Raw genomic sequence first — 24723 nt, forward strand, 5'->3', positions numbered from 1 at the left:
TTCACAGGCTCCCCTAAACCATCTACCATTACTCATCTGAAGTGCCTTTATTTTATTTTGCTCATTTGAATTTTGTTATAGTTGTACAAAGCATAGGGAGAATTCCATTACCACTAACATATAATGCGTGAAAATGGATCTTTATAGGTTGGGATATGAACTCAAGGACTGTATTTGCTAATAATGTGGTTTTTCTAAAAAAAATGAGATTTATGTTCCAGTTGTAGTAAAGTTTGTGCAGATTAAATTTTATTTTGCAAACAGAAAAGAAATGATAACAGTGTGGCAAGTGCTCCACAGGATGAGGCTTTAGACCTACAATAGCCCAATCTGAAAGAAGTCTGCCGATACATCCAGTGCTAATACCTAATAAGAGAGAGGGAGCAAAAATTCTGTCACTTCTTAAAATTTGCTCATCAAATTTGTTTTGGCAAGTTTTTCAAAACTTCAGTCCTCTTTCTTCCATTGTATCAAACCTAGCAAGGAGAAGCAGCAGTTGCAATTATCAGAATGTTGAGCTCAAAGAATCGATACAAGGGTGCAGCTGAAGAATCCCACGCCACTACATCAGCAGGGCCAGCCCTAGACTGTCTGGCATCCTGGGCAAGGCTAACTACTGGTGCCCCCCCTGCACTGATAACATGGGGGAACGGCCAATTCTGTGATCCCAGACGGATCCCAAACTAGGCGATTGCCTAGTTTGCCTAGCGGCAGGGCTGGCCCTGTACATTACCTCAGCTATAGTAACTAGCAGTTGATTTTTTTGTATACTTACACAGAATTATAATTATGGGGCATATATAGGGTTGCTGAGAGGGAGTACAAAATTTCAGCCTCACAGCCAGGGAGCTGGACATGGTGCTGTCACGGGATAGTAGCAACATATCTGTTCTGATTGAGCAGCTCTTGTCTTGTGCCTTCTGATTGTGAAGGAGGCCCAGAGGGAACCATCGTCTAGTGGTCTGTGACAGCTTTCAGCTTGTGTGTGTGTGGGGAGGGGGAACCACCTGTTGTATTTCCCTAACACAGAGATAAACTTTAGTCGCGGTGGTGAAAGACACTGCTTATACTTCTGAAACTCAACAAGATGTTAGGAGCAAAGCCTCCTCTCAGCACAAGCAGCAGTGCCTATGAAACATAAGACTATAAAATTTTAATGTCTCCTTCTATCTTTACATCTCTTCAGGGCCAACATCATTTCTATTTTGTCTTTGTAAGTGGCTCAAATAGATCTGCCTCTAAACCACTTTCACATAACACTCTGCAGGAGCACCTATCTAGGATACTGTGATAGTCATATGATACTGTGATAGTCATATGATAGGTTGTCTGATATTTTTAAACAAGATCATCTGCTTGTGAAAAGCCATTTCAATGGAATTTATAGAATACTGAAGAGATGTTCTGAAGTATGCCTTAATTATAACTCTATATTTACTATTCCAATATGTTAATTGGTGGGATCAGACAGGCAGGTTGCCATGTCAGGATCTTGGCTTTTTAAAAGCCGCTTGATTTAACACCATTTTGTGTTGATCAGATGGCGGCCACTAAGCCGGCATCATAGCACTGCAGGCCTGTGGTCAGCCATTCACCTTGGCAATGCATCACAATTTGGTATACTGGTTAAGTGCTCAGACTCTTATCTGGGAGAACTGGGTTTGATTCCACATGCACCTGCTGATGTGACCTTGAGTAAGTCACAAGTTCTCGCAGAGCTATTCCTCTCATGAAGAAGAAGAAGAAGAAGAATTGCAGATTTATATCCCACCCTTCTGTCTGAATCAGAGACTCAGAGCGGTTTACAATCTCCTATATCTTCTCCCCCCATAACAGACACCCTGCGAGGTGGGTGGGGCTGAGAGGGCTCTCACAGCAGCTGCCCTTTCAAGGACAACTCCTACGAGAGCTGTGGCTGACCCAAGGCCATTCCAGCAGCTGGAAGTAGAGGAGTGGGGAAATCAAACCCGTTCTCCCAGATAAGAGTCCACACATTTAACACACTGAACACTGAACAGTTTCTGTCAGAACTTTCTCAGCTCCACCTACCTCACAGGGTGCCTGTTGTGGGGAGGAGAAGAGAAAGGGGATTGTAAGCCACTCTGAAATGCCTTGGTGTAGTGAAGGGAGGGGGTATAAATTCAATTTCTTCTTCTTCTTCCTTCGATGTCTCTGAGACGGATCAAATAGCTGCCAGTTAGGAAGTGCTAGCAAAGTTTTTTGCCGCACTCGTCCTGCATTTCCTGGCTTCCGACTGTGGGAGTGCGCAAGCAAGGTAGATTGGCGGTATGAATCCACCAATCCACTCTAGGGGCTCACCAGTATTGCTTTAAAAAATCAATGCCATAGTGCGCATGAGCTCAAAAGTGCATGAGCGCATGGCCACTAAAAATGCAAGGGAAAAAAAAACCTAATGTGTTCTAAGGGGATGGTGAACAACAACTGTGTGAATATGCCAAAGCACTTCCCGTGAAATATACAGGCACCTCGCATGGGAGCTTGTGATTCGGATTTATCCGCTCTATTTTGGGGCAGCACAATTTGAGACACCTCCCAAGTGCATGGAGCTGCCCGTCTGTACCCAGCCTAAATGTAATACATGTTTATTTAACTGGTAAGAGTGACACCTCTCAGAGCTTAATCACAAAGTACCTGAGAGCTAGGGCTTGAGAACATTTAGAATTCAGTATTCTATGTAAGTGCAGAAGAGATATATTCTTGATTTTAAAGTGCACTTAAACACTACCTATCAAGTGCCTAAAATTACTGCTGAACTCCCTACCTAACCAAGATACCCCTAATCCCTCTCCCTCCAAACTCCAGTGCTGATTACATGTTAAAACTCTTTTGTTTCTCTCATAATATTCCAATCCCACAATATTCCAATATTTTGTATCACATGTCCAAGCAACTGCTGACATGGCCTGTATTATAGTCTTGTGCTTTCCTGAAGGGACTTTCCTTAGGTGTGGTGGTCAAGAGACCTGTATTTACCCATATCAAAATCAACAAGTTTTAGACCAGTTCTTACTTGCTCCCCCGCCCCCCATTTCAACACAACAGTTATATAATTAGGCATTTTGTGGCCCTGGGTAAGGCACATTATTGGGCTTCTCTGTGCTATGGCCCACTGCCTATATCAGTCTCAGGTCTAGCTGCTGCTTTCAGACCAACCTCTGCTGTCTGACAGAGCTGGGAGGGAGCCATAGCACTCATAGTGATAGGGTTACTATCAGTCCCCCAGAGGGGTGGGGGATCCCCCACCCTCAGTTCCACTTTTCTGCTGCTGCTTTGAGCAGTGCTAAGAGGATTAAAAAAAAATGTCTATAGGGCTGACAGCATGATCTTACTTCCCGGTAAGTGGATGTCACTACTTTCTGGAAATTGTTGGGAAGTCTATGGCAAAATGATATTCTAGCAATTCCTAGAGAGGCGTGGCATCAATTCTGGGTTTTCCTCTGAAGGCGATGCCATGCCATCACTGTCAGCTGCCTCCCATGCCTTCCCCCACTAGCGGCCAGGCCAGGCCAAGCCTGGCAAGCCTACAAAGTAGTGGGGAAAAGCCACCATGGGGCAGGCTGCTGTTTTTCATAGATCAGGGGTTCCACCAGTAATCTGATACTGTGGCAACAGACAGAAAAGACCTTCAGCATTAAGCCCCCTGGGATTCTAGGCAGTGGAAGAATCATCCCACTGTGATCTATGTCACTATGCCATTGTCTTTCCCCCCATATCACAGAACAGACTTCACCAGGGCTTTTTTTGTAGAAAAAGCAGGAACTTATTTGCATATTAGGCCACACCCCTGACAACAAGCCAGCCAGAACTGCGTTCCTGCTCAAAAAAAAAGCTGTGGACTTCACTGCTGCCCCTATTGTTATCTTAACTCTGCCTATGCTTTTATGAAGTAAAATTCTGCTATAACTCTGATATTAAGGAGAACCACAGCAAGGCAACACCAGCTTGTCAGTAGTTGCCCCGACAGGAAAGCAGTTCTATCAACACATGGACATTTCTCAGAAATAAGCAGCTATGTAAGTATGCAGAATGCATATGCATTTGGTTAGCCTCAGGATCTCAAAGGGTAATGACATTGTTTAATAATGTTTTCAGTTATCCATCAGCTCCATCTGCATTACCAGAGGCTAAGGCAACATATAGCAAGAAAGGCAGGAACACTGTTTTCTTTCTTTTATAAGGCAGGAAATTTTTGTTTTCCTCCCTTTCCGTGTTGTCTCGTCCCGCCACATTGCCCATGTGCTACCCACCTGGAAGCTTTCTAAGACGAGAAAATTAGAACTACAGGAAATGGAAATGCTATAAATGTCAGGAAAGCAAAGCTGAACCATAATGGTTGGGTTTTTACAGAAGAAATTATTGCTTAGTGCATTTCAAGGGAAACATCCTTAAGGAGTGTGCTGCTGTTTTCCTTGAGGCACCAGACTGGCTTGTTTCCATTTCTTGGTGCTTTTCTTATTCTTGGCATGTAACTGTGAATTTAACAATTTTTCAACATCCCATGGACATGTTTGGGGGCAAAAAAAGAGAGTCAGGCTTGCCAGAAAGGGTGCACTCAACACTTGTGCACAGAGATTTTATTAAAGGTTTGGGGTTTTTTGTATGGACTATTTATTGAAGTCATGTTGTGTTCTTCATTTTCTTCATGATAGGTATTACATCCCTTTTGGATCCCTCCCCCCCCCATGTTATTCATTCAGTTTAGGGCTAATCTAGATGTTACTTTTTAGTTCACCAAGTTGGCTTGCAGCCAGAGCTCAACTGCAAGACCTGGTTGCAGCTCAGGTATAAAAGTACAGATGAGTCCAGTTCTGATTGGGGCTGCAGCACAAGGGGAAGAGGGACTTGCTTTCCCCCCTGTATTGTTTTCAGCAACTGAAATGACCCAGAGGCTGTGCCTGTCTGGAGGCTGCAGGTGTTCATGGTGCAACCTTCCAACAGAGCAAATAAACACCTCCCTCTGCAGCACTCAGGTTGCTTCGGCTGCCAACAATGGTGGGGGAGGGAAGGCTGTAGTATAGCTGCAAGTCCTGCGGCAAACTTAAGAAAAAGTAAAATCTAGTTTGGACCTTTGTTTCAGTGCAAAGCATATTTTTAGCAAAAATTGGACCTGAATTTTTTTTTGGTATTTCCAAAATATCCTGGATCCCAATACCATATGGTATTCAGATCTGAGAAATTCCAGTTTTTTCGGGTCCAATAGATTCAAGAAGAAGAAAAAAAATTAAGCCAGCCCAACCCTGGGGCTCAGCCAGGTCCCACAGGGCTCGAGTTTCACTATTAGAATGTTCATTTATTTTTGGGGAAACTTATGCACTTTTAAACTGTCTGTTTCTTGGAGGCTAACTGATGGTCAATAAAAATGGACCCTTTGTGCCCTTACTGTAGCTAAAAGGCTCATATTCAAACACTGGAAAGATAACTGCCTTAAAGACTAACAACATTTGTGGTAAGGTGTTAGACCACCTCCAGTAAATCAATGGGTCGAGGACCTTAGACTTCTATCAATATTTGATTGCATAGCATATAGATAACTACATATGGACATTTTTAGATATATAGAAACCATTTATTTATTTATGTGATTTTTTTCCCACCCTCCCCAACAAATGGGCTCAGGGTTGGGCACAATACCACAGCAAAACATATAAAAACAACTTCATATAAATTAAGTTAAAATCTTCCCTATTACTATGTATGGGTGTGAAAGCTGGACAATGAAGAACTTTGACAGGAATCAAATGGATTCATTTGAAATGTGGTGTTGGAGGAGAGTTTTGCAGACACCATGGACTGCCAGGGCTTTTTTTTAAGCAGGAACGCAGTTTCAGCTGACTTGGCACATGGGGGTGTGACCTAATATGCAAATGAGTTCCTGCTGGGCTTTTTCTACAAAAACATTGTATGAAACATGGTGGCATCAGGGGGTGTGGCCTAATAAGCAAATTAGTTCCTGCTGGGTTTTTTCTACCAAAAAACCCCTATGGACTGACAACAAGACAAATGTGTTATAAATCAAGTCAAGCATGAATTTTATGATTTTAAAGTATATGTATTCATGTTGTAACCCACCCTGAGCCTGCCTCAGTGGGATGCGTGGGATATAAATCCCAGAAATTAAATGAAATAAATAAATCAGAAGCAACTCGATGGCACCTAATACACACACTAGTGTCACTTTTAAATGAACAAGGTTTTATAGCCACCTTCAAGAGGGGCTTAGATAAAAATATGGAGCAGAGGTCCATCAGTGGCTATTAGCCACAGTGTGTGTGTATATATAAAATTTTTTGCCACTGTGTGACACAGAGTGTTGGACTGGATGGGCCATTGGCCTGATCCAACATGGCTTCTCTTATGTTCTTATTCCAGCATAAACTTTTGTGTAGTCCACGGATGCAATGTAATGGAAATTCTCTTGGTCAACTTTCATATATGAGGCTATTAAAGACAAAATAGACAGCAGTTGTACAAGGTGTGATATAATTATGTAAAAGATACAGATATCCAAGGAAGACCAGTTAGTAATTCATTGCAGTAGTGGGTCATTTCTGTTTGCTAAACCTGTCCTGTCCGGCATGCCGAGCCACAGGATGGTCAGAATGCCTCTAGGCGTGATCAACACACTAGACATGGTAGAGCATCATATCAGTTTTATTGATCTCCCAAGATGAACAGTAGGATAGTTACTCAATGTGCTCTGTTTCATCAGGCAGGAAAATCATGCTGGATTCTACTCTAATTGTGCATTGTGGTGAAAGAAATGTGAATCCCTCCTCTCTCATGCTCACTACAGAGAATACTAACAAAGAAGGGGGAAGAGGGGCAATAATAGGCTTCCCAATCCCCAGGTCCCAGCGGGGGATCCCCCGGTTTTACAGGCTTCCCCCCTCCCCCAGCCAGCTGGCTGGCGGGGGAAGCCCCACCTCCACAGCCATTATGCACCTCCATGAACAATTCCCATAGGGAATGATGGGGAATTGATCTGCGGGTATCGGGGGCTCTGGGGGGGGGCTGGTTTTTGAGGTAGAGGTGCCAAATTTTCAGTATAGCATGTAGTGCCTCTCCCCAAAATACCCCCCAAGTTTCAAAAGGATTGGACCAGGGGGTCCAATTCTACGAGCCTCAAAAGAAGGTGCCCCTATCTTTCATTATTTTCTATGGAAGGAAGGCATTTTAAAAGGTGTGCTGTCCCTTTAAATGTGATGGCCAGAACTCCCTTGGAGTTCAATTCTGCTTGTCACACCCTTGCTCCTGGCTCCGCCCCAAAGTCTCCTGGCTCCACCCCCAAAGTCTCCTGGCTCCACCCCCAAAGTCCCCAGATATTTCTTGAATTGGATTTGGCCACCCTAGGCAATAAATGGCAATCAGCATATTTCACGGGCTCAGTTAAGACCGGAAAAGCCTCCTACAGCAGCCAATAAAAGCCTATTCTAAGGACCATTTGCCTAGGAGCATTCTAAACTCCCATGATTCTTTGGCATTTAAAGGTACAAAACTGTTTTCCTACTTCACTGCCCCTTCGTGGGGCAGTACAAAGCCAGTTAGCAGGTTTCACCAAGATAACTATCACCTATAAGTCCTTGTTTAGCCCTAGGTAGGAGATAGTGTCAAAGTTCTGGATTAATTACAATTCAACAGTTTTATGCTGGAGTTTCTTAGTTTCCCCCCTCTTTGGGTAGAAAAGATAACTCAGATCTACAACAAAATATCTAGGGAGCTTTGAGCTACTCTCTAACAGGTTTTTGAATACGGATGGGCACAAACCAGCTCATGAACTAAAGTTCGTGATGAATTTTGGATGGTTCACGAAGTGAAGTGCGTAGCAGATCAACTGGCATGAACTCTCAAGCTGTTTGTGGAGGTTCATGCCTGTTTCAGATACTTATTGTGATGCTTCTAGCCATCATGGGATGCTTGCAGACTTCTGCAGCACCCTGCTCCGTCTTTCTGTGCTGTTGTATTCATTCTGAGCAGAGTGCCGTAACAGCTGCAAGAGTGCTGTCACCTTTCCTCAGTCACTTTCAAGGACTTTTGGGAAGCCAGTAATTATGACATAAAAGGCTTTCTATTTCAGTTGGCATTGTGCAGAATGGCAGGAACCTCAATTAATGTCTACACTGATTGTATCAGAGCATTTGGGAGCTGGAAAAATGGTATAGACACAAAAGATTGAGCTCCCTCAAACCTCCCTTTTGGAACATTAGGCTGTTGCCTTGGATGCCATGTCCAATTTTATTTAGTTGTAGTGGAATAACATTGTGAGCATGTAAGTTATCAGGGTCATTTGGGGGATTGGTGCTCCAGCCCAGAGACAAACGTGGATTCTATTGTGCTTATTTTGAGAGGTGATTGTTAAAAATCAGGGGAAAGAAGATTATAATGTAGCTCAGAACACAATAATAGTTGTCTGAACCTTTCCTGCCTTTCCCTGTCTGCTATGACCACAGCATTCAAAGCCAGTTTCACACATTATTTTAATTAAATTGCTAAACTGTAACAAACCATAATTATACAATTGCAGTTGGAAACTTACCATACTGCTTACATTTGTTATAATAATATTATTTCAGACATCAGCATCGTTGTCCCATTGTGCCATTTTTCGACAGTTTTTTCTTAGCAGGCTCCATAGAGTTATCAGGGGTTTTTTTAGAGAGCTAGTTTGGAGTAGTGGTTAAGTGTGGGGACTCTCATCTGGGAGAACCGGGTTTGATTCCCCACTCCTCCACTTGAACCTGCTGGAATGGCCTTGGGTTAGTCATAGCTATCGCTGTGAGATATGAGTTAGCCATAGCTATCACTGTGAAAGGGCAGCTGCTGTAAGAGCCCTCTCAGCCCCACCCACCTCAGAGGGTGTCTGTTGTTGCGGTGGGGGAAAAAGATATAGGAGATTGTAAACCGCTCTGAGTATCTGATTCAGAGAGAAGGGTGGGGTATAAATCTGCAGTCGTCTTCTTCTTGAGGAGGAATGCACAGGAATGCAGTTCTGGCTGGCTTGGCACCAGGGTGTGTGGCTTAATATGCAAATTAGTTCCTGCTGGGCTTTTTCTATAAAAAAAAAGTCCTGCCAGTAACAAATAAAAAGGGCCAAATGTTGAACAAATAATACCTCCACACAATTTATCTTCTTTTCCTGAAGTCTCAAGAAATTTTCTTCCTCCTCATAAATTTACTTCTGCGTAGAGATCTGATCCACAATTACAAACAGCCAGGTCTTCCAAAGCCATATTTCCCATTTTGGTAAATTATCCACTTTCCAGTTTTTGGCAGTTAACATACAAGGAGATACATGTAACTGAAGAACTGGGTACCACAAACTCTGACAAATGGTCAATATTACAGCACACTTTGAAGCAGGAAAAAGTTGACCTGCAGGCTATCATTTGACACATTACAGGTGTTTCAAAAATGTTTCAAAACAATTGGGAACATGACAAACCTTGTCAGATTTTACATCCACACATACATACAGGAAACCCAGCAACTGCATTTATTGGGAGTGTGTGCTTCCCACAATGGTCCCAAAATGAATAGTCACCATGTTAGCAAAACAATAACATATTTTGTGTGTGCATATCAAAGCTGTACATGCTGAATGTACCAAAGCTGTTTTGTTGTTCAGTCGCACAGTCGAGTCCAACTCTTTGTAACCCCATGGACAAAGTCACGCCAGACCCTGCTGTCTTCCACCATCCTCTGGTGTCTGCTCAAATTCATGTTTGTTACATCAGTAACGCTGTCCAGCCATCTCATCTTTTGCCGTCCCCTTCTTCTTTTGTTTTCTGTCTTTCCCAGCATCAGGATCTTCTCCACTGATTGCTCCCTTCTCATTTGATGGCCAAAGTATTTGAGCTTCAGCTTCAGCATCTGACCTTCCAGGGAACAGTCTGGGTTGATTTCCCTTAGGACTGACTGATTTGATCTTCTTGCAGTCCAAGGGACTCTCAAGAGTCTTCTCCACATCTCAAAAGCACCTATTCTTCTGCACTCGGCCTTCCTTATGGTCCAGCTCTTACAGCCATACATTACTACTGGGAATACCATCGCTTTGACTATATGGAATTTTGTTGGCAGGATGATGTCTCTACTTTTTATTATACTGCCCAGATTCGCCATAGCTGTCCTCCCAAGGAGCAAACGTCTTTTAATTTCATGGTTACAGTCACCATTTGCAGTGATCTTGGATCTCAGAAATGTGAAGTCTGTCACTGCTTCCATGTCTTCCCCTTCTATTTGCCAAGGTGTGATGGGGCCGGATGCCATGATCTTAGTATTTTTGATGTTGAGTTTCAAGCCTACTTTTGTGCTCTCCTCCTTCACCCTCAACAAGAGGTTCTTTAGGTCCTCTTCGCTTTCTGCCATTAGAGTGGTATCATCTGCATCTCTGAGGTTGTTGATGTTTTTCCCGGCAATCTTAATTCCGGCTTGTGCTTCATCCAGGCCAGCATTCTGCATGATGTACTCTGCATATAAATTAAATAAGCAGGGTGACAATGTACATCCTTGTCAAACTCCTTTTCCTATTCTAAACCAATCAGTTGTTCCATATCCCATTCAGATAGTTGCTTCTTCACCCTTATACAGGTTTCTCAGGAGACATGTGAGGTGGTCTGGTATTCCCATCTCTTTAAGGACTTGCCACAGTTTGTTATGATCCACACAATCGAAGGTTTTAGCATAGTCAATGAAGTAGAAATAGCATTTTTTCTGACACTCCCGTGCTTTCTCCATAATCCAGCAAATGTTGGCAATTTGAACTCTAGTTCCTCTACCTCTCCGAAACCCAGCTTGAACTTCTGGTAGTTCCCGATCTACATACTGCTGAAGCCTGGCTTGTAGGATCTTTAACATGACCTTGCTGGTATGTGAAATGAGTGCAATGGCGCGATAGCTTGAACATTCCTTGGCATTACCCTTCTTTGAGACTGGAATATAAACTGACCTTTTCCAATCCTGTGGCCACTGTTGTGCTTTCCAAATTTGTTGACATAATGTGTGCATCACTTTAACAGCATCATCTTTTAGGACTTTGAATAGCTCAACTGGGATACCATCATCTCCGCTCGCTTTGTTGTTAGTAATGCTTTCTAAGACCCATTTGATTTCACACTCCAGGATGTCTGGTTCAAGGTCATCGATTTCATTGTCATGGTTGTCTGGGACACTGAGATCCTTCTTGTATAATTCTTCTGTGTATTCTTGCCATCTCTTTCTGATCTCTTCTGTTTCTGTTAGGTCCCTACCATTTTTGTCATTTACATGCATACAAAACACACACATTGCCATTGTTCACACATTTGTGCAGTTGGGGGGCTCCCACTATGTCTGGATGTAACATCTGCAAAGGGCTACGCACATTTGAAAATGCATGTATTAAATAGATAGAATAATTGAAGAGCCATAATTGGCAGCAGCTGCCTGGTTAGTATACCCTCACTGGCAGACTTGTTTGCCTCTGTGTAATGCTTGAGACAGCTCTTGAAAAATTCAGTGTGGGTGGATAGCGAAGAATGCCTCTGAAATGCTTAGATGAAAGCAAGACAATTAAATTAGGCAATGCTTATATGTTAAGGATTCTATTGCTATGTGTTCTAGGCAGAGTTTGAAGAAATGCATTTCCCCCCCTTTGGAGGTTTGAAATAAACAAAACCTTCACTCTGAGTTTTAAAAAGTTTTTTTCCCCCTCCCTGGGCAAAGAACAGGCAGCAAGGGGGAATATCAGTTCAGTTGCTTTTCGGACTCACCACAGGGCACCTTCATTCAAACACCAGTAGGTCTAGACAATGGGATGGTTAAACTCCCCCCCTCACCACCAAGCAGGGAACAGAGATTTGGAGGAGTTAAATATATAGGATACTTCAGGAAGGAAATTTCTTGAGACTTCAGGAAAAGCTTCTATGACCTGGCCTGACCTGGTCAGTGAGTGGGAAAAAGAGGTAATAAAACTCAGGGGAGCAAGGAGGAAGCCCTTTTTTGGTGCAGAGTCCATCTGAGCAGACAGAACTCTTAATTGAGGTCTGGAGGAGGCAGCCGTTTAACCATGTGCTGTCTTGGAGAGCTGAAAAAAGCTTCAAGGTGATGGAGACTCTGAAGAGTTCTGTAACTTCCTAAGCTAAGGAACCTGTCCTATATTTTAACATCTCATAGGGCACATAGAAAGAGAGGGACAGAGGAACTGCATTTCACCCATTTCCTTTGAATCTCTTGCTCAATCTGGTGCTGCACCATCTTTGACACACTAGAACTTCTTCTATTATGTACGATGGGGTTGCCAAGTTTAACATACAGGTTCAAGGATTTACAGTGACATCCTAAGCAGACATATACTTTCCGCAGGGCCTGCAAGACCGCCCTTTTTAGACAAGCCTATAATGACATCGACTGCTGAGTTGCCTGGTACAAAGAACCGCCATCTATAATATTATCTAAACTGGCAGAACCAGCGCCAGAACAGTCTTATTGCTGCCAGATATATATATACATATAGTGTAACTTAAATTATGTATTTTAATTTAACTAACTGGTTTTTATATGTTTAATTTTAATTGTTAAATCCAAAGTTTTATTATTTATGTTAACGTATGAGCTGTTGTTAGCCGCCCTGAGCCGCCTAGGCGGGGATGGCGGGATAGAAATAAAAGCTATTATTATTATTATTATTATTATTATTATTATTATTATTATTATTATTATTATTATTATTATTATTATTATTATTATTATTATTATTATTATTATTTCCATGGAAGTTAGGCCTTCAGGAGGAGTTGTAAAATCCTGAGGACAAGAGCTGAAATCAAGGGCCTTGTAAACTCTTTTTTTGCTTAGTTCAATAAAAGCTTATGTGTTCATTGGGCACCATCCATGAACCCATGGGCATAGCCAAGGTCTGCCCTCTGGCGTGCTAGGTGCTGCCTCCTACCTAACCCCCGTGAAGTGATCTTCCAGGCATCAGCTCTTGTCCACCAGGATCTTCCCTCTTAGTGTTTGAAGCTCCCAAGATCTGGCAAGTTGTGGAAACCCCGATGATAGACCCTTCACACTTGTTTGCTGTGTAGGTTTTAGGGATATTCCAGGAGAAGTGGAATGGTATAGTAAAGGCTGATCTTGTCAGATCTTGAAAGCTGAGCAGGGTTGGTACCAAAGAAGATGGGAGAATACCAAAGAACACTATGCAGAGGAAGGCAAAGGCAAACTACCTCTGCTTAATCATAGAATCACAGAATCATAGAGTTGGAAGGGACCTCCAGGATCAAATCATAGAGTTGGATGGGACCTCCAGGGTCAATCACTCGCCTTGAAAGTCAGCTGCGACTTGGCTTCAAACACAAACACATAGGAATATTCCTCTTTGCAGTGAGTGTTGCTCTTCTAGAGGAGACAACACAGCTAAGAACTGTTCTAGGTACTGAGTTAGCTGACATTGTGGGCACAATCCTAAGCAGGTCTACTCAGACGTAAGTCGAATTTCATTCTGCAGTGCTTACTCCCAGGAAAGTGGTCTTCAAATTGCAGTCTGTGTGGTGGTTTGAGTGTCAGATTAGGATTTGGGAGACCTAAATGCAAATCCCTGTTCTGCCATGGAAGTGTGCTGAGTGACCTTGGGCCACTCAGTCTAATCCACCTGGACAAGCACTTTATGTCAAGTGCCCTTGCTATTTTTTTTCCTGTTCCTTTATTGCAGGCATGTCCAACTTCGAAAGGGTCGTGATCTATTTTTTCCAGACAAAAGTGCTGGTGATCTGCCACCATGAAAATTAAGTTTCAAATTAGTTTCGAATTAGATTTTAACCCACCAAAGTTGGGTTCCAGCGCCCCCCCCCCCCCCATTTACAATGCACTTTCTGTCATTTACTGGAAAGCAAAATAAGCAAAAACAAAACAGAGACAAAGATCCAGAAAGAACTGCAAACAGTTTTCCTTAATTTTTTATTGTTATAACTTTCTTTAACTGTCTTAATAACTTTCTTTAACTTTTATTGAGTACGGTAATTTGTGTTAAATGTAGGTCAAGTATTGATCCAGGCTGATCTTGCACAATCTTTAAAACTTTGCTCTTGCTAATTAGTGAGATGTCTGAGCCTGCATTTCATCCACCAGCTTTTTGAAGTTGGGTGACTATTGCGTGAGGACCAGTCTCAGGGAATCCTGGAGACGTTCATCTGTCATGTTGGAACACTGTGTACTCTGTCATTTTCAGATGGGAAAACGCAGATTCACACAAATGAGTTGAACCAAAACAGGAGTGTACAGCTTCACTGCATCTTCTCAAGTTGGGAAATTTGTCTCTAGGCACTAGCTTCTAAAACGATTTTTGCTCAGCACGGGTCTTGAGAAAAATGTCATTTTTAAGGGTTACTATTTTGTTTTCAAGAGATGCCTTGTTCAATGAATAATTTTTACTCATAGCAGCTGCAGTTTCCTTAATATCCATATCTGCTTTGAATGGGTATGACAAGTACTCCACAACTTTTTCAATTCTTTGGAAGTCATGGAATTTTTTTTTTTTAATTCCTGGATAACAGAGCAGATTTTTTGTTCTGAAAAACAAAATTTGGATATTGTCCCAGATGGTCCTGTGTATTAGGAAAATGATCAAAAGTGTTGTTTGCAAGGTCAGTCACCATTAGCTCAAATTTGCTCTTGTAGGATAGAACTGTACTCATCATCTCGCCAATGCATTTGTTTTTACTTTGTAGTTCAATGTTCATATCACTTAGTTCGCCTGTAAAGTGAGCGAGAAATGCCAGATCACATAACCACTCCTCATCTTCCAGCTCTGCTTTGTCATCTCCCCTCTCCTTCAAAAACCTTCTTATTTCATTCAGCAAATCATGAAATCTTTGCAGAAATTTGTGCCTACTTAGCCACCTTACATCTGTGTGCAAAATGGTTTCCACTGCCCCTTCATCAAGAGTAAGATTGAAAAGCCGTCTTTGAAGTGATCTTCCACAAACTGAATTTACAATTTTGAAAATGATGTCCATGACAGTCTTTGTATTGAGTCTACTTGCCAAAACTTGCTGGTGAATGATGCAGTGGTAAGAAAGGAAATCTGGAAAGTCAACATGCTGTCTACAGAGGCCTGTGAAACCGTTAACCTCACCTGTCATTGCTCTTGCTCCATCAGTAGTGATGGAAACAAGTTTATGCAATGGAAGATTACACTTTGTCACAAAAGAATGGAAAGACCTGAATATTTCCTGACCGGTAGTTCTTCCTTTTAAAGAAATCATTTCAAATAGTCCTTATTTAACACTTAAGTCTTCAAAAACCATCTGGATAAAGACTAGTAACTGGGCTATGTCTCTTATGTCTGTAGATTCATCCAGCTGGAGTGAGAAAGCAACACAAACTGAAACATCCTCCAACAATTGTTCAGTGTGTCTCCACACATCTTTTCTATTCGCCGCACGACAGTGTTTCTTGACAATTGTACATCTTGAACAGCAGCTACAATCTCTTTCTTATTCTTAAATCCTTCAAAAAGATTGTCTGCTGCTTCAAGAAAACAATCTTTTACAAATTCTCCTTTATTGAAAGGTTTGCATTTCTTTGCGATCAGGTTGCTGACCTTGAAGGATGCTATGGTTGCATTGACCGAATGCGACCTTGGCTTCGCCATCAACTGTTGCTGTGCAGCCAATTTAGATTCAAGTTTTTTGAGCTTCAGTTTACGAATTTCACTTTTGGGTGGAAAATTAGCATCAAACTTATTGCTATGCAGAGCCTTATAATGATGCTCCAGATTACCCTTTTGGGGCAAGGATAGAGCGGCATTACAAAGTAGACAACAACACTTGTCTTTCACCATGATGAAGAAGTAGTCCATTTCCCATTCATCATGAAAGTGGTAGGTTTTGTTCTTCTTTGGAACACTCATCTTCGTTATACTGGGGTGGCTGGGGTGCTAAGTTAACACTGGCTGAATCTGGTCCAAAACTGTCACTGTCACTTAGGGAGGGACGGTGGCTCAGTGGTAGAGCATCTGCTTGGTAAGCAGAAGGTCCCAGGTTCAATCCCTGGCATCTCCAAAAAAGGGTCCAGGCAAATAGGTGTAAAAAGCCTCAGCTTGAGACCCTGGAGAGCCGCTGCCAGTCTGAGTAGACAATAATGACTTTGATGGACTGAGGGTCTGATTCAGTATAAGGCAGCTTCATATGTTAATATGTCCCAAAGTATTAAAGATCAACAGGAACTGAAGACCTCTGGATGATGCCAAAACCACACATGCAGTTCTAAAAGTAAAAATAAGAATTCATCATACTGGCACCAATAATCAAATACCACCACACCAAACAATCATCAAAAAACCCCAAACACCTGTCCAGCAAACCATGAGATCAAGTGGGGCTGGTGATCTACCTCTGACCCCTCCGCGATCTACTGGTAGATCACGATCTATCTGTTGAACATATCTGCTATATTGTATCACCCATGCTTAGATGTTATGTTCTTTGTTCTGGGAATGTTGGGGGAACACAGCTGTGCCCATTTCACTATCCTTTCAGTAACATCACACATAACAATTCTTCCCTGCAGTGTACACTGGTGCCTACTTCTCAGAGGCTGCTTGAACTGTGTATTGTTGGGCTATAGGGGGCTGGGTGAGAAGCAATTTGTATGGCTTCTCGCAGGCTTTTTTTGCTAGTACTTTTGGCGGGCTATGTACCGGCCCCAAACATGGTATAAAGATCTGGCCTCCCCCCAGGTGAGCCAGCTCTTACATGAACCTTCATGCTTCTGTTACCTGTCTATCAATAAAGCTGACTCTTCCTACCAAGAGAGGAGTCTGCTGTGTTGGTGAGAGTCCCAGAGCTGACACTTTAGAGGGAAGGAGCTATGCTATAACAAACGCAGAAAAGCCCAGGCATCTCTGGTTGAAAGGATCAGATAACAGAAGCCTGGAAAGAGCCTTCTTTGCAGGAGAACCTGTAGAATGGTTGTCAGTCAGAGAAGACCAATACTGAACTGGATGGACCAATAATCTGAGAGATTCAAATGTACCCATTGTGGTGCTCTTATGTCAAGAATGTGTTTCAGAGATACCTCATTTCAGGCATCATGTTCATGGTGCTGTGAATGTGCACAGAGGGTGCACATGTTTCTCCTGTCCTTATACATGCAATTGCCATTGCTTCTGAACAGGGCAATGTATATATTTTCTGCCTCAGTGCACTTGTTCCAAGACCCTGCAACAACCTGGGATCTAATCCTAAAAGATACCTGAGTAACAATCTGAAATGTCAGTTTCTTCTGAATGATTTGGATCCTGAAATTGCTAATGTTGTTGCCAAATTTCTTGTGGAAGTCTTCAAAGTTCAAGAAAATTGTAGATAATATTGTTTTATTACCTGTAACCTTTATATGGAATTTTACAGTATATCTGCTAGATCTTATATGCTATGATAAGACGTTTTATCCATTTTGTGTGGGTTGATATGCCAATAAAGGTGTGTGTATGTATGTATGTATGCATGTATGTATGTATAAATAACCTGGGATCTAGTGTATCTATTTTGAATCTGAAATGTATGCACATTGCCCTGATTGTGCATATGGGGGCGGGATTCTCACAAGTAGTGTGTCAGTGCTGTACATATGTTTGCAGTACCACAAACTTAAAATCTGAAAAGAATTTATCTCTTGGTAATATACTGATTGATAATAATACAGAAAGACATTTGGCAAGAAATGCCTTGGCTCATGTTACTGCAGGGGGGTCCAGCAAGGGGGCGTTGTGGGGGCAAACAGCTTGCCTCATGTGTGCTTGCCCCAACCATAGCAGCCTCTGGCACTATCTTTTCATGTGATGACCATGACTTTGCACCTATGCCATCTCTGCCACCTCCTCTTGGTGCACAGGGCTAGACGGCTCTACAGGTGCTGGATCTGGCCCGCTGAGGGTATAGCCCTTAAAAAAAACAAACAGTCCTCTGGTTTTTCATTTGAAATGAAAACAAATGGCAAGGAAGGTATTTCTGGCTTCAGGTTAATTGCCTTTCAGCACGACTGCTGCTTCCTACAGGATCATGCTGCCAGTATTTTAAAATTATTCTTTTTAAAAAAAAATTACCCGTATAATTTCCCCTGCAGAGGAGGAAGCGCCCCAAGGGGATGACTTTGAATAGAAGAACTGTGGGGGGGGGGGGTGAGGGGCCAGTACTCTTTCTGCCCTCAGGCTGCTTTTCTTTTTCACTTTTTAAAGTGCTCTTAGAGCCTGGTTTTATGTATTTTTACAGGAAAGTAAGCCCTGCTGAATTCATTTGCTGTGCATAAGACCATCGCATTATTTGGGAGGAAGCCAAAATGCTTCTAAGTTGTTTGTTGTTATGCTTATGAAAACTGACAAGAAAATTCTATATTATAGATATATATAAATGGATAAAGTTCATGTCTGTTTCTTTAAAAAAAAAACCCAACCTTGTAAGAACCCATAATTTTGGTATTTTGGCTACACCAAAGTATAACTACGGTAAGGCTGAAAGCTTGCAGTGCTGTGCATACTCATTTGAAATGTACTGAACTCAGTGGACTACTGTATATGCATAGAATTAGGCTGTTTATCTTGCATTATGAAACAGAGTGTTATGTTTGGGGAAAGGGCAAGAAAAGGAGATACTTTCTCCTGCTTTCAAACTGAGTCTTCCTTCTACATTTTTTATTTGCTTGACTCGTCCTGTCAGAATCTTTAATAAGGCAAGCACTCTCATAAAGCAGCTATTCCAAGGGCACTTTTTCAAATGGCAGCCAATAATTATCTCCATGCGGCTTTTTTCTATTGAATTCTGTTATGCTCATTGACTTACTGCTATTTCCCAGATATTTATTTCTGACCAAGTGTGAAAAGGGTAGACTGAGGTTACTTCCACACACACAGATGATTCTCTTTGGAGTTCTTGCTGCTGAGAATTCAGCCATGTCCTGTGTTGTTATTCCTGCAGTCCATCATACAAATGCTCACCAGAACCTTTGGGGGGTGGGTTGTGGGTGTTTGTGTGTTTTTGCGTGTGTGTGAGAGAACTTGGAATTCATGGTGACCTCTGGTGACTGACCCCTACTGGGGGCATGGAGGATATTCAGAGAGGTGGCTGAATAAAGCCTGCCCTTGCCAACCCAACTTTTGGTATTCCAGTGAGGTCTCCCATCAAGTACTTGCCAATGTCAACCTTGCATAGCTTCTGAGATCTGAGATTTTCAGACAGACTGGCATTCAAACCTCACTCTCCCAGATCTTAGCCCAGCACTCTGTTGTATGAACCCCTAGGCAGAGAAGGCACGGAGAATTATCAGCATCATTTTTAAAGCCACAGTGGGTACAATTGTGAGGAGACCCTTTCTGATCTGTAATGACTCAGTGGAAACCCAGACACATTTAATCTTTAAATGTGGTGTATTCTTTACTAGAATGACTTGTCAAGAACTTGTGAGGATACTATGCCTTCAACTGAACACCTGAATACATGAAACATAGTATCCTCACAAGTTCCTGACAAGTCCTTTCTCTCCTCAATAGGAGGAATTCCAAAGGCACAGCATCACCAAGGAGCCCATCCCCTCTGTGCTTGTCAAGGTCCAAATAACTCTCCTGCCTCAGTAATCAATTGTTTCTGGTTCTTTGAAGCTGATTTTCTAAATGTTTTTGCTTAAAAAAATTGTTTAGAAACAAATACGTTTAAAAAGAGCATTCACAATATCAAGTGGTGAATTGCCAGGGACTGTGCCATGGCAATGAAATGGATTATACAGATTTGCTTATGAGACTGAGCTGAACATGTATGAAGCAAAGTGCTTAGGTTACTGGCTCCAGTGGAAGACTTCTCTAGCAAAAAGCTGCACAGTGCAGCTACTGTGGAGTTCCCTGGGGAGAGAGGGGACTAGGAAGAGGATGGTGTCAGCCACAGGCTACATGGGAAACAGAATAAGAGGTCTGTAGCTGGCATGTACTTGTTTCCCTTTCCTTCACCACCCCCAACCACTCCCACTTCCTGTCTTTTGACCACCCCTACTGTGTCTTCTAACCCATTCTAACAATTGAATGGGAGGTCTGTAGCTAGCATGTACCTGTTTCTCTTTCCTTCACCACCCCCTATCACTCCCTATTCCATTCCTTCCACCACCTCAGCCAGGAAACAGGAACAATGGGGATGGGGTGGGTAAGTTAGTGGATTAGTGGGGGTGAATGCTCTGAGACCTGAATCAGCTTTGGCCATGTAATGGGGTGAGGTTTACCCTCCATTCCCACACTATTTTCTGGCAACTAAATGATCTCTGAGGATACCTATTTGCCCCATTGTGGGTATCCACTGAATATTGCAATAATACATGCGCAGAATCAGGCCTCAGTATACTTGGGAACTTCAGTTCCCTAATGTTGCATTTGGCTGTGCAAACATCAGTCAGCTATACCCTGGTACAAGAGCTCTCTGAATAATTCAGTTTTGCAGTTTGCGGAAAGCCAGGGCGGGGTGGGAGCCTTCCTGGTCTCATCAAGAATCTCTAAGGTGGAAGGCACAACAGAGAAGGCACATGTATGGACAGCTGTTGATTTTTTCTGTTGGTAGGGCAGCACCTAGAGCAAATCTGCCATAGTGGAGCATAGAGGTGGTCCTGCAGATACAAGGGACGGATACCATGAAGGGTTTTGTATGTGATAGTCAGTACCCATGTGAGAGCAAGTTTGGTGTAGTGGTTAAGTGTGTAGACTCTTATCTGGGAGAACCGGGTTTGATTCCCCACTCCTCCACTTGCACCTGCTGGAATGCCCTTGGGTTAGCCATAGCTACCGCAGGGGTTGTCCTTGAAAGGGCAGCTGCTGTGAGAGCCCTCTCAGCCCCACCTACCTCACAGGGTGTCTGTTGTGGGGGGAGAAGATATAGGAAATTGTAAGCTGCTCTGAGTCTCTGATTCAGAGAGAAGGGCAGGGTATAAATCTGCAGTCTTCTTCTTCTTCTATTTCAAACTGAGTCCAGTAACTGATAGGCAGCCAATCGAGTGACTTCAGAATGGGAGTAATATGCATGTTCTGCTCAACTCCTGATTAGCCAAGCTACAGCATTCTGCACTAACTAGAGTCTCTAAATTGGCTCTGAAAGGAGACCTGTCTAGAGTACATTACAGTGGTCTGATCTTGATGCTACCATGGTATGAATCAAGGTGACCAGATTGGCTATGTCAGGATAGGGGACCATTTTCTAGGCTAGGCTGAGTTGGGGATTTTTTTTTTTTTTTTTGCAGTGGCATTAAATTATTTTTCCAACAGAAATGCTACATATACTATAATCCCTAAGGATTTTATATATAGAAAGGGTCAGCTGAACCCCACTGAAAGTGGGAAACAACAATATCTTTCAAAATCTTCACCTTTCCAGTCAGCATCTCATCTGGGTTCATTTTCAGTCATTTAACCATCACAGTCAGGCAATGGCTCAAGACCTCCATTGCATAACAATAGGATCTGAAGAGAGAGAGAGAGCTAGGTGTCATCATCATATCGATAACATACAGTTCCAAAGCCATGAATGATTTCTCCTAAAGGCTTCACATAGAGATTGGTATTGAACATATGAACATATGAAGCTGCCTTATACTGAATGAGACCCTTGGTCCATCAAAGTCAGTATTGTCTTCTCAGACTGGCAGCGGCTCTCCAGGGTCTCAAGCTGAGGTTTTTCATACCTATTTGCCTGGACCCTTTTTTGGAGATGCCAGGGATTGAACCTGGGACCTTCTGCTTCCCAAGCAGATGCTCTACCACTGAGCCACCGTCCCTCCCCTTTAGATTGAATAACATGGGCAATAAGACCGCATTCTGTGGATCCCCACAAGACAGCTCCCATACTGGACAGCTGTCATCCGAAGGCAACCCTTGATTGTGAGGAACTATCTAAACCAGTCCTTGGTGTAACCCCAAAGGCAGTCCTGATTCAAGAGCCATCTCCTAATAAAGTACTTCCAGGGCTTTTTTTGAGCAAATGAGTTCCTGCTGGGTTATTTCTACAAAACAGCCCTGAGTACTTCTAAGGCAGGGGTAGGGAACCTTTAACATTCAAAGAGCCGTTAGGACCCATATCTCACAGAAAAGAAGACACTGGGAGCCGCAAAACCCTTTTGACATCTAAAATGAAGATAACAATGCATATATTGTTTTTTACCTTTATGATAGTGTGTTGCATTTATGAAATCAGTGAACTGCTGCAGAGAAAACAAATTTTTATTTCTGCATGCAACATAAACATTTTGAACTCTGAAAAAAAGACGCTGGGTTGAAAGTTATTTTCAAATAAAACACTCAATGTCTATTTGAGTCCTCCTCGTATTTATGAAATAAAAAGCCGGACTTAAATTATCCACCTGCAGCAAACCAAAAATGCTGTCTGCTTCTGTGTGCCATCATCCTTTTATCACATGTACTGGAGTGTGCAGTCAGCTGTCAACCTGAATAAAAGAAGGACTATTTCACTGAACAATGTAAAATATATATTTGAAAATAATACCTAATTAAAATATTTATTTTACCTGGTTAATGTGATTTTTGCTGCTGAACCTCAGCGCACAACGTCTGTACATCAGGGCTGTAAGACGTCATCTTCATCTTCACACAGGATTGTAAACTGTCGTCTGTGAGGCGTGAGCGATGTTTGATTTTAATAGTTCATGTGGGAGAAGACCTGCTCACATGAGTACGTGGATCCGAAGATCGACAGGACTCCAAATGCATATTTTTTCATGCTCATATAGGTGTTGGGAATGGCAATCCATGTTTCAAATACAAGTTGGTCCGGTTTGGGAAGGTTTTCAATATCACTTCATTTGTGATTCTGAGCAAGAATGGCCTTCTGACGGGCAACATCTTCAAGATTAGCTGTCAAGCATTTGAACTTGGACACCCATATGCAGTCATATTCAATAGGGATGGATCAATGTTCAGGGGAGTGACAGGGAAGGATAATGTGTTTTTTTCCTCTCTGAACTCACAGAATCATTTCCCAAACTATGTTTGCATTGCGGCGATTGCAGAATGCAAATACTCCGTATTTATCATATTGTGAGCTTGTTTGAACTCTCTCAAAGAGGGGAAGTGAGACAGTGTACCTCTCTGTAAATCTCTGGCAAACATTGTCAACTTGCGCTCAAATGCCAAAACCTCCTCCAGCATGTGCAAGGCTGTGCTTCCTTTCCCCTGAAGACTTGTGTTCAGCGTGTTCAGGTGCACTGTCATATCTACCATGAAGTGTAGCTTTTCCAGCCACTCTGGCTGTTCCAGCTCAGGAAAGGTGAGCCCTTTCTTCCCAGGAAAGTTTTCACCTCTTCCAGACACGTGGCAAAGTGTTTGAGTACCTCCCCTTTGGACAGCCAATGGACTTTGTTGTGCAACAGGAGATCAGAATACGTACTTTCCACCTCCTCCAGTAGCAAACGGAACTGCCGGTGATTTAAACTTTTTGCCATTATTTTATTGACAATCTGAATGACAACATTCATTACTTCTGTGCATTCTGGTGGAAACGTTTGCGCGCACAATGCCTCTTGGTGCAGGATGCAATGAAATATCATCAGCGTTCTACCTAGCAACTTCTGCAGTAAAGCCACAAAGCCCTTCTGCGCTCCTGTCATACTTGGTGCCCCATCAGTAGCCACTGACACCAGGTGAGTAGTATTTATTTCTTTATTCCTTAAAGAATCCAAGACAGCCTCACAGATGTCTTCCCCCCATGTCTGATCTTTTAGTAGTATCAAATCAATCATTTCTTCTTGTGGCCCAGCAGAGCTCACATATCGGCAGAACAGCACTATTTGTTCAATATCACTTCTGTCTTTGGACTTATCGCAGGCGATTGATTACGCCATTGCTGAATTGATGTCTTTAATTTGCTGTCTGGTGATGTTTTCTGCCATTTTTATGGTTCTTTCTTTGACAGTCCTTGCAGAGAGAGGCATATCTCTGATTTTCTGCACAATTTTGCTCTTGTTTTTAAAGTCCGGGAATAGATGTTCTGAAATGTTCATGAATGATTCTTTTATATAATCTCCATCTGTGAATGGCTTCCCATGCCTGACTATTTCCTGAGCAGCCACAAAACTAGCATATGTAGTTGAATTGGCAGACTTAATCCACTTCTTGAAGTGATTTTTACTCAAATCAACCTTCCGCATCAGTTCCGAAACGGATTTTCTTCTCTCATCTCCATCCGGATACTTTTCAGCAAAGGCTTTGTGTTTAGTTTGGAAATTTCTTGCAACATTCGACTTTTTGTTGTTTGCCAATTTCTCACCACATATTAAACATAATGGTAAACCAGTCTCGTCAGCAGTGAAAGCGAATGAATCTGCCCATGCTCCAATAAATGTTTTCTTCTGAAATTTCTCTTTTCTTGGATTTGTCCATGGTTAGCCTACCAGGGGTCTAAAAGCACAATAAATCTCCTGAGCCTTCTCTGCAGCGTACTGGTCAATCTAATGACCTAGAAGTGGGGGGAGGCGGGGGGGGAGAGAAGAGAGATTCACACAATTCACTGAAGTGTAACTGAAGTAAAGAAATTTTTAAAAACCCACAAAGAATCACATTGTTTTTGCTCATATGTTACACTGCTTTTGCTCATCTATAACAGAAAGACATAAAAAAGTATTGGAAAAAAAGAATGGGTAATTTACTGTGGTTTACTTAGGAGTAAGCACCTTGAACCAGACAGTTAAATATAT

This window comes from Heteronotia binoei, chromosome 1, assembly GCF_032191835.1.
Source record: "Heteronotia binoei isolate CCM8104 ecotype False Entrance Well chromosome 1, APGP_CSIRO_Hbin_v1, whole genome shotgun sequence".
Taxonomy (NCBI): Eukaryota; Metazoa; Chordata; class Lepidosauria; order Squamata; family Gekkonidae; genus Heteronotia; species Heteronotia binoei.